The following is a 7,777-nucleotide window of genomic DNA, read 5'->3' as shown; positions in this document are numbered from 1 at the left end:
GACGGAAACGTGTGGAAAATAGGAGAAAACTAATCGAAGCGCAGATGAGGGACAACTTTGAAACTGTCTTGAGTGTGTTCCTTTAAAACTGCAGCAGTGAATGTGGTGAGCGCGAACTGGAAACCGCTGGAATGGCGCATGAGACAAGTCTATCCATGTTTGCGGTGCTTATGACAGGAATATGTGTAACGTAGACTAACCATGTTCCGTACACTTTTCGCCCTTCACCGCACGCCAGCGACCACTCCTCCGTTGTTGAAAGCCAAGCAAGCAAGCAAGTTTGTGTGATCATTCTCTGGGGGAATACCCATTGCACAGTCCACACTTTGATTGATGTCTTTTGGACCAATAAGAATTGTTATTTTGTTTTTTAGACTTGCATTTGCGTTTGTAATTTGTTATTTTGTTTTCAGAATTGTGATTTGCTTCGCACTTCTCGTCCACCGTAGAATACCCATTGCACAGTCCACACTTTGATTGATGTCTTTTGGACCAATAGTTTTTGAGAAAAGTGGGGAAAAGTACCTCCTCCGCACGTGTACGAAAGATGATAAGCGTTAACGGTGTTCCGTACAGGCTACAATGATGTTCCGTACAGAGCGCATACTTTGATTTCAACGACGAAAATTGACATTTAACGGATCAACTTTGAGCTATTTATTTATTTTAACAACATTTTAGTTCATAAGTCATTTTGATGATAATAGATAACATGACTGCACAACAGCAACGTACTGTAGGTGGCGCTATACATTTAGATTGTTATGCGCCAAAAAACTAAAGAAGAAGAAGAAAACATTTCAATGAATAAGAAAGGCGAGTACCTTTTTGTTTGTTTAAAATGTAAGTTATTTGCTGCTTTAATAAGCTAGAGGACCATGCGAGCTAGGCCTGATTGTGTGTCGTGATATTGATTATGGCATGTGGGTCAAGCATGAATCATGTGAAACGTTAGTGAATAACGTTACCATATATTTCTGAAGACAAAGAAGGGCAAACAATTTCAACTGATTCAAAATATTTAATGATTAACCAATGTGAAAACTTCAAAACAAATGATCAGGATGCAGGTGTGTGTGTGTGTGTTTACAACTATTTACATTTAACACTAAACTGATAACAAAATACCATAACTAGAAATTAACATGCCCATTTTCTGTGTGCACTATTTACATTGTGTGTGTGTTTACAACTATTTACATTTAACACTAAACTGATTAATAAATACCATAAATATAAATTAACATGTTCATTTTCTGTGTGCACTATTTACATTGTGTGTGTGTGTAACGTGTGTTTTTATGTGGACAGACAACATTTATGGCAAAGCCAGTCAGTGTCTGGCACTTCCTCCACTTCTGCACACTCCCAAGTGGAACCACAAATGGCACAGATCACACTGGACCCATTCATCAATGGCTTCATCTCCTGAGCCAGGTGGGACCACTTTACAGCAGACAGCGCAGTGTTCTCCATCTTCAGTATGAGGAGGTGCCTGATTCTTTTGCCTTTCGGCCTCCTGGGCTTGTCTTTTTTCCTCCTTCTTTGCCATCTCTTCCTTGCGCTTTCTCTTCTTTTCTTCCTTCTCTTTCTCCTGAGTTTCTTTTACTACCAGCAGGTCGAAATGCTCATCGCTGGTGATGACACGGGCTGGCAACGGAATGCGACGCCTCCCCTTCTCCTTCCTCTCCAGGGCTGGACTCATGAGGACATTAGCCAGACTCTCAGGGATTACACCTGCTGCCACCAGGTAATTTTTGTGAGCCACTCTATTAATGTTACAGGTGGGGCAAGGTGTTTGAGTGATGATTGATGTGTCAGTAGGTTGAGCGATGGATGGTGTGGTGGGAGCGATACTGTGACAGCAGTGGGGTACACGTGTTTGAGGAGAGCTGAAAACTGCTTCTTCCCCACAACAATGTCCCCTCGCACCAGACCCATCCTGGAAGCCATGGTGGAGAAAGCAGTCTTCGGTGGGTTGAAGACCGCAATATCGAGGGGCTGAAGTATGTGTGTGGTGTGAGCAGGTAGGCAGAGAATTTCAATCTTGTTTTCTCTGCAGAACATGATTACGTCTTTTGAGACATGTGTCTCATGTTGGTCCATGATTAAAATTAGTGGTCTCTCATCAGGAGCATATCTGATAAAATGGTGGAGCTATTTCAGGAAGAGCTCGGAGTCCATGTAACCCTTCTCCTGGATGCCATAGAGGGCGTTGGGGGGCCCATCCAGCCTATAGGCATTACTTAGGAGGCAGCCGGGGTAAATGATGAAGGTTGGAATGCTGTCCCCGGCTGTATTCACACAGCAGTGCACCGTGATGTGCTCCCTGGTCGTCTGCTGCTGTTGATAGACGTGTTTCCTTCCAGTCTGGCACGGGACCTTCTCCCTGAACCGAGGCTTGTCTCCAAAGCCAGTCTCATCACAATTATAGATGAGATGTGGCTTGTTCTCCAGCTTGTGCTTCACATAAAGGGCCTCGTATAATTTGAAGAATGCCTCAATGGCCTCCGGTGTAGCACCATGGATTCTGGCTCTGTCCAGGGAATCTGCCGTCCTTGAGGCCAATTCTGGATGGCGGGCCTTAAACCTGGACCACCAAACATCACTTGGCCCCTTCTCTAGATTTACGGTGGTGGTCTCGGTTCTGCCACTCTCTTTAATGATCCCAACAGCCAGAACTTTGACAAGGGATCTTGTCACTGGAAAGCCATGGTCTGCCATCCAGAATATAAAGGAAAGGATAGCCTCTTCCTCTCCAGGTGTCAGGGCCAAATTAGGATGAGGGTTGTGGACATATTTATTTTTTTATGTATAGTTCTTGAGAATGGTGTGGGGAATGCCAATTTTTTTTGCTGTTTCCCTTAAACTTGCTCCTGCCTTTAATTCCTCAACTGCCTCCTTTAACTTCTCCTTTGAGTATTGTTTTTTCTTTCCTGGCATCTTTCTTTTGCTTTACTGACTTTCCTTTGAAATATGATATTATGTTAATCATGTTGAGTTAACCTTAACTTCAAATTATTGTTTATAAAATTGTTTATATTCACAAAGTTTTGTAATTATGTTAACTTGATGTATGAAATCTTATTAAATAACTTAAATGTCTGAATATCCTATCATTGTGTTTAACTTTAAGTTAATGTTAAGTTAAATAACTTCATGAAAATTTGGGAATGAAATAACACAATCAACTGAGTTTTAGTTCGTATCATTTGTATCATGACAATTAAAAATGTAAAACAATTAAATTCATGTAAGTTAATGCTAACTTAATTGATCCTTTATGAATATAAACATCATCACTGCGCGCAGGATGATGGGCAAACAAGCGTCTTCTGTCTGTCCCAGTCGGAGAGTGGTACCAAGTGGTAATCGCCCACAATTTATGTTTAAATATTCCCATTTCAAAGCATTTATTCAACAAAAGGTAATTTATTTAACAAGTTGTGATAACATAATATTCATTTCATAAAGAATGTAATACTTTGAGAAGCATCAATTAAATCGAAATGTCAATTTTCACTACTCTAGTTGTCTCCCCACCCAAGCTGCAGTGAAAGAGGGGGAAATGAAGATGACACAGATATATATTTTATGTATGACCCGGAAGTATTTATTCAGCGATCGGCGGTAAAAGGCAATCTGTACGGAACATCGTTGTGTACGGAACATGGTTAGTCTACGTTAAAAAATACAAGAAAACGAATCGAAACGAAGAGGAGAGAGATTTTTTAAACTGACTGGAATGTGTTCTTTTAAAACTGGAGGGTTTATTGTCTGAGTATGTTCTCACAACATTGAGCAGCGACTGATGAGCGTTAAAACCGGGAGCTGAACTAACATTAGTCAAAATGGTGCTTGAGGACGTGGATCAAAACGTTTAATAATAGAATGTGTACCCCCCCATTGTTAAAAAATACCTATATGCCTATAATAAAATACCAATATAAAATTATAAAAAGTATATATCGTCTTTCTAAATCATTCCCAAACATAAGATTGTTGTTTAGGCCATACATACCACGTAATATTAGAATAAGCACCTCTTAGTTTCAAAATACTTACAGTATAAATTATTTGTAATTTTACAGGTTGTTACCCCTTTATTCCCCAAACTTTGCATATTATTCCCTTATATCTACACGGAGGTACTGAATAGGTACACTGTAATTACAAAAAAAGTTACGCTGTAACTTCAGTTTACTTACGCAGTTCTTTGCAGGTTGCATATCTGGTTGTTACCTCCTTATTACCCAAACGTAGGACATTGTTCCCTTATATCTACACGTATGTTCTTTATAGGTACACTATAAATACAGAAATGTACACCGTAAATTCAGTATACTTACGTAGTTCTTTGCGGGTCGTAATCTAAAGCGTTACCAAATTCTCCCTTCAGTATGAAAATGTGATTTTAACAATGCACTCGTCGACCTTACTGACATTGCAGATTTACATGAGAAGCCCACCTTAAAGATAATCTCTCTTGACATCTCCTACACCAAGCAGAGCTGACACAGACATAATTTCTGTTTCCTCTCAAGAAGGGTCACCTCTTGCACGTCAGGATCCATGGCCAGAAACATTTGAAATTTCCACTTTTTCAGTGGATGTGGAATACAGATTACGCCAGGGAAATCTTTTGTATATGAGAGATAATACATATGCAAGTCCCCAGGGACATGGAACATGAAGTGCTTGAAAAGCTTGCTGAGGCCATGTACAGATTTAAAGCATGTCTCCTTGAAGAAGATTTCAATGATGTTGCATCTGCACTTGTCAAAAAACACCCCTGCTTTACTGAACCAGGCTCCTCCACTGGATGGAATGGCTGGAAAAACAGTTTAAAGTTCAAAATGGGTAATTACCGAAGTAAACTACACTGAGCTGGATGCACAGATGTGAGATTAGAATTTGTGGAAGACATTAGAACTTGTGGAAGAAATGAAGAAACGTCATCCAAGTTCTACCCCTTATATCACAGTACATGGACATAACTTTTTCGCTAAGAAGAAAAGAGTTGGTTGAAAATGAGCCTTCAGTAAAAGAGACTCTACAAAGATGGCCATCACTCTTCTTGGAAAGTCAGGTAATTAACACACCTCTGTTGTTTCTTCTATTCCGCTCCTTTCATAGATTATTGCTGAGTTCAACCGCATTGCAAGTAAAAACCTCAAGCAAGAATTCCCATTGATAAACACACTTCTTGTTTTCTGTAAGTTTTTGAATCCAAGAAAGGCACAGCTGGAAAAAAAGTTTCTACTGCAGATGAAGTCTGCAGTAAGTTGCTTTTTAAACAGTACTGTGAGTCCATTTGTCAATTTTTAAGTGATCTGTTCTTACCGTTTTTGATGTTCCATTCCGTGTTGTTAATATTTGTCAGCACATCACTGATGTCACTGCTCGGCGGACAGCAGTTCTCCATCTTCTTGGGGAGGACACTACAGACTTCCTTAAAACAGGCTTGGTAAGTATTCTTCTGATTTAATCAATATGACCCAGCGTGTAAATCTCTCTCTCTCTCTCTCTCTCTCAAGCAGAGACATAAGAGAAAAATAATTCTCTAATATACAATGGCCACAATAATTGGTACCCTTAGAAATTATTATCAGTAAAATATCTCTGAAGTATATTCCCATTCATATTTACGATTTGCTTCCGGCCATTGCTTCCGGTTTCACTGGAATATAAACATGAGGGAAAATAGCCAAATTCCCTTAATCATCCATCACAATGAGAAAAACCAAAGAATATAGTTCTGATGTGCAGCAACAGATAATTGAGCTTCACCGATTAGAAAGTGGCTTTAAGAAAAGAGCTAGAGCATTGAAAATTCCTATTTCCACCATCAGGGCAATAATTAAGAATTTCCAATCAACTAAAGATTTTACAAATCTTCCTGGAAGAGGATGTATTTATATTGTCCTGATGCATGGTGAGGAGGAGAGTTTGAGTGGCTCTCTCCAAAAACAAACTCCAGCATATTCATTTGCCAGACACTACTGGAACTTCAAACAGGACTGGGTTCTATGGTCAGATGAAAAAAAACAAAAAACTTTTTAGCAGCAAACAAGATGGGTTTGGTACACGGAGGAGTAAAAAAAGTACCCCATGTGTACAATGAAATGTACTGCTGTATCTTTAATGTTGTTGGTGTATTTTTCTGCCGGAGGTCCTGGGGCCTCATGTATAAAACTTTATGTAGATTTCATCCTAAATGTGTGCGTACGCACAAAAAAATCTAGATTTTGCGTACGTACAAATGTTTTCATATTTATAAAGCCATGTGTACGCCAGAACCTGCGAAAAATTCCCTTTGTAATACCCAGTCAGCGGAAGATTGTGCGTACATGAATCTCCTCCCCGAAAATAGCCATATATGGAGCTTACAACGCCTAGTTTTAATATGCATAACGTAATCTGCATATCACTTCCATGCATATTCCATCCACTTGACACCATGTTTAACGCAGTTAAGGGTACAATACGTTAGGAAAATATTAGATACGTACTATAAATGCTTTTTGAGACATCACATTGCTATTCAAACTTATGCAATTTTGCCTATAAAGTAAACGCATTTTAAAATGTTTATAGCCTATATTTGAGTGGAGATAGGCCTTATTTTTTGCAGTGTAAATAACTGCCTGACTCACCGTGTCAATAACAAAACATTTTGAAAAAAAAACGTGCATATCTTACAGTTTCCTTCAAATTCTATCTTTTAAATATGGTGTTTGTCACAATATAGGTGTCACGAATCCAGTCTATGATCTTCCGTTCACTCACCACCAGAGGTCACCCGCTCACTACATGGACTCTCACACTACACAGACTGTTACACTATACGCTGGACTACATTTCCCATCATCCATTGCACTGATTGCACACAGCTGTAACCAATCACACGTTCACCTGAAAGCTATTACACACACTATATAACACCCACTCAGATCCTGCTCAAGTCGATGAGTGTTGTTTAGCATTTATCACTCTTCTAGCGGTAGCTACCTTACGGAGCCAGTTCCCGGTCTAGTTCATAGTCTAGTCTTGCCTTGCCTGTTTTCCTGTGTGAAGATCTTTGCCTGTGTATTACGAATTACCCCTTTTGTCAAGCCCTCTGGATTCTGTTTGCCTATCGAAGACCCACGCTTGTCCTAGGATTACTCTGTCTTGTCTGTGTTGTACCTGTTTGCCATTGTTTGACCCATGCCTGTTATGACTACGTCTCTTAATAAAAGCATGCACATGGATCCGTTCGCTTCACGTCTCTGTCGCCCCGTTACAATTGGGAAGAGCACAAAAGGGGTTATCATTAGGTTACTGTGTGCCTGTGAACAGAAGTTCTAGAGTACTGTCATCCAACTTGTTCAAACCAGCCAATGGACTGTTTGATCAACGAGTGCATCCTTACATCTGTCATTACCGTCTATGTTCCAAAACCATCAGACGAATCCAGTTCACATCAATGATCATTATTCATTAATAATAATTTTATGAAATTTCAGTGCTTAACTTCATTATTGAGAGTGTCATTAATGTGTCTGTCAAATGTAAAGCAGACTTTAAAATCATTCTGTTTGCTACCTTATTTCACTCCCTCCAGTAAAAGTGTGCGTACACATGGTCCAGAGTGTCCGTACGGTGACCACATATTTACACCTAGTTTATTTTTTATAAATCCCGATATGTGCATGGAAAAATGCCCATGTTGTGTGTACGCAACGTTTATACATCAGGCCCCTGGACATCTTGTTTAGATACATGGCATTGTGGA

Source organism: Sinocyclocheilus anshuiensis, unplaced genomic scaffold, assembly GCF_001515605.1.
Source record: "Sinocyclocheilus anshuiensis isolate Anshui unplaced genomic scaffold, SAMN03320099.WGS_v1.1 scaffold1001, whole genome shotgun sequence".
NCBI classification, from domain to species: Eukaryota; Metazoa; Chordata; class Actinopteri; order Cypriniformes; family Cyprinidae; genus Sinocyclocheilus; species Sinocyclocheilus anshuiensis.
Note: the sequence above shows the minus strand (reverse complement) of the source record.